This window comes from Arvicola amphibius, chromosome 4 (genome assembly GCF_903992535.2).
Source record: "Arvicola amphibius chromosome 4, mArvAmp1.2, whole genome shotgun sequence".
Lineage (NCBI taxonomy): Eukaryota > Metazoa > Chordata > Mammalia > Rodentia > Cricetidae > Arvicola > Arvicola amphibius.
The window spans coordinates 110,018,362-110,021,835 of NC_052050.1; positions in this window are offsets into that span (position 1 = coordinate 110,018,362).

A 3,474-nucleotide genomic window follows, 5' to 3' on the forward strand; every position below is an offset into this window, starting at 1 on the left:
TATTATTTATCCTTAGTCACCAGTTTTAACTGATAACCTTTCCCTCTCTCTCCTAGATAAGAGTCAGGATTCTAGAATCTGTTGGGCATCCATTCCTGTCCTGCTCTCAAAGATGCTGATTCCCAAGCCTTTGGACCAGAATATGGGTCTTTGTAGGATAATACTCTACTCCCATCCCCACTACCTACACACACAGAGAAGAAGCTTGAACTAATTAAGTTTCAAAGATTCAGAGACACACTGGGAAAATGCTCCCAGAAGATTATTAAAGCATTGGCTAGGAAGCTAGGAAGATTAGGTATTTTATCAGCCTTAAGAGCTGAGGAAATGAGAAAAGAAATGGGAGAACAGATTTATAATAACATCTTTGTGTGAATTAGATTCATGTCTCAATTCTGTAGCTGTACCTAAATGATCATGGCTAGGAGTTGGTCTCAGATATCAAAGGTTAGCTGTGAAAATGTTTACTTTTAAAAATGTGTCTGAGATCATTCAAGATTGTTGAAGAGCTGAGCCTAGTGGCCCAGGTCTATAATCCTAGCTATCTGGGAGGTCAAGGCTAACCTACACGGCTGAATAAGTTTAAAACCAGACTAAGTAACTCAATGAGATCTTGTCTCCAAATAAACTTTCCCCAAAGGGCTAGTGGTATAACTTAGGAGGTAGAAGCCTTTGCATAGCATGCATGAGGCTCTAGGTTCAATTATCACTGCCACAAAAGTGAAAAGGAGGAAGAAGAAAGAAAGGAGAAAGAGGATGATTGAGAAGATGAAGAAGAGAAGAATTCCAAGTGAGATTATGACAATAATGATAGCGGAGACATTGTTTGGTGGTAGAATCTGTGTGGATTCAAAACTGGACAGTGAAGAGGCAGAAGCGGTGGAATTCAGTTAGAGGGGGCCTGCTGTGCAAGTTTTCAGGGAACACTGTTTGAAAAGTCTGTCATAAGGCTCAGAAACTAACCTGCTCCAATACGAATCCTCACTCTGGAATTTACTAAGTTACACTGGCCAAGTAACTTAACCTCTTGTGTCTCAGTTCCCTTTTCTGTAAAAGAAGGAAAATAATACTTTATATAATGCTTTATGTGATAGGTGTTAATGTGAGATTTCTTTATAAGTAATAAAAAATGAACAAGGAAGCAAACCCACTTAAGAACTTCAAATGTTTGTCTGTTTATCATCTACTATCTATCTATCTATCTATCTATCTATCTATCTATCTATCTATCTATCTATCATCTATCTATCTATCTATCTATCACCTGACTACACATATGCACAAATACAGAGAAAAAGTGAATTGATATAGAACCAACTTACAGAAAAATACCTTTTCCATAACTTGTGTTTATTGTAGTCATTTATTCCTTCTTCAGCTTCAGCACAATATAAACACACATTCCAAACAATGTGTGGCATATGCTCAACTACTAACATATGCATACCAAACAAAAAATTATTATATTAACAGTTTCTGGAAAATTTTATTAGTTCACCCTAATAGAACAAGTTCTCATTTTACTAGTTATGGAACTGTAGCATTGCTTGGTGGGTTATAGAAACCTAGTTTAAAAAACACAGAATCTATAGAAGAATTTAGGCCACATTGGAAATCTGCGTTAACTGTAGATAATCCTTGCTTGCTGAACAAAAGCTACCCTGGACTGAAGAAAAGCCTGCAAGATGCCCATGACCACACTGAATTGCAGCAATGTTACAAGGGGGCAGACATGTCTTCAGAACCTCAGCCTAGCCACCTGTCGGCCACATTTATCATATGAGGAATTGTATTTACTTCTTTCTTTTTTAATTGAAAATAGATTCTTTTCTCATATAATATATCTTGATTACAGTTTCTTCTCCTTTTATTCCTCCCCACCTCCCATCCCATCCAGATTCACATCCCTTCCATCTGTCATTAGAAAAGAACAGTCTTCTAAGTTATAATAAGCAAACATGACAAAATAAAATGTAATAGGATAAAATAAAAGTTACCACAATGGAGATGGACAAGACAAACAAGAAAAGAGCTCAAGAGAAGGCACAAGAATCAGAGATACACTAGGTATCACTTGCAGGAATCCCATAGAAAATATTAAACTGAAAATACACACACACACACACACACACACACACACACACACACACGCACACACACACAGGACCTGATGCAGGCCCTGTGCATGCTGCCTCAGTCTCTATGAGTTCATATGACCTTTGATCATGTTGATTTAAAGGTCTTTGTTTTCTTGGTGTTCTCCATCACCTCCAGCTCTAATATTCTTTCTGCCTCTTCTGTAGAGTTTTCTGAGCCCTGGAGGGAGGGATTTGATGGAGACATCCCTTTTAGGGCTGAGTGTTTCAGGGTCTCTGATTCTCTGCAAATTGTTTGGCTGTGGATCCCTGTATTTGTTCCCATCTGCTGCAGAAGGAAGCTTCTCTGATGATGGCTGACCAACGCATGGATCTATGAGTACAGCAGAATGTCATTAGGAGTCATTTTGTGACTAGGCTGTTTCTTTCTTTGATTTTTTTTTTCAGATTAGTCTTTGGTTTGGGTTTTATCTTAGGTCCTTGAATTATCTAGTCTCTGGTTCTGGGTCACTAAGAAGTGTCAGATGTGGGTTCTATGGTGTTTGAATGTAATTGACCCACATAAGTTCATTGAGAATTGCACTATTGAGAAGAATGATTTTATTTGAGTAGGTGTGGCCTTTTTGGAGGACGTATGTCACTATGGAGACAGACTTTGAGTTCTCATATATGCTCAAACCACACCTAGGGTCTCAGACCACTTTTTGTTGTCTGTGGATCAAACATGTAGAATTCTCAGCTCCTTCTCCAGCACCATATCAGCCTGCACACCACTATGTTCCACTATCATTATAATAGATCAAACCTCTGAAACTGTAAGTTGCCCAATTAAATGTTTTCCCTTGTAAGAGTTGCCATGGTCATGGTGTCTCTTCACAGCAATAGAAACCCTAACTGAGACAGGTTCCATCTCATGGAGGGGGCTTTAAGTCAAATCAGATATTGACTGATTACTCCTCTAAGCTTTGTGCTACCATTGTCCTAGTGTATCTGGCAGGCAGGACAACATTGTAGACCAAAGGGCTGTGGTTGAGTTGCTGCTTATGTTTCTCTTTTGGTGCCATGCAGAAAACGTTTCTGCACCTGAGAGAACATAAGGATGAAGGTTCTTTGTAGACATCAACTCAACTTCTGTATGCTCAATGAGTTGTGTAGGTTTTATCTTCAGCAGTGGGCCTTTGATGTCAGTGTGTGGAGAGCATCTTATTTGTCTAGGCAATAGACTGGGCTATTGATTGTCCCCATGGGACACCTTTAGCCAACAACTCAATTAGATAGAGCCCTATCCCAATACTGGAAGCTTCCTTTCCTGATAAGAGATGGACAGTTTGGACTCTGCTCCCTCCTTATTTGGCAATTTCATTTTGATCCCCTTCAT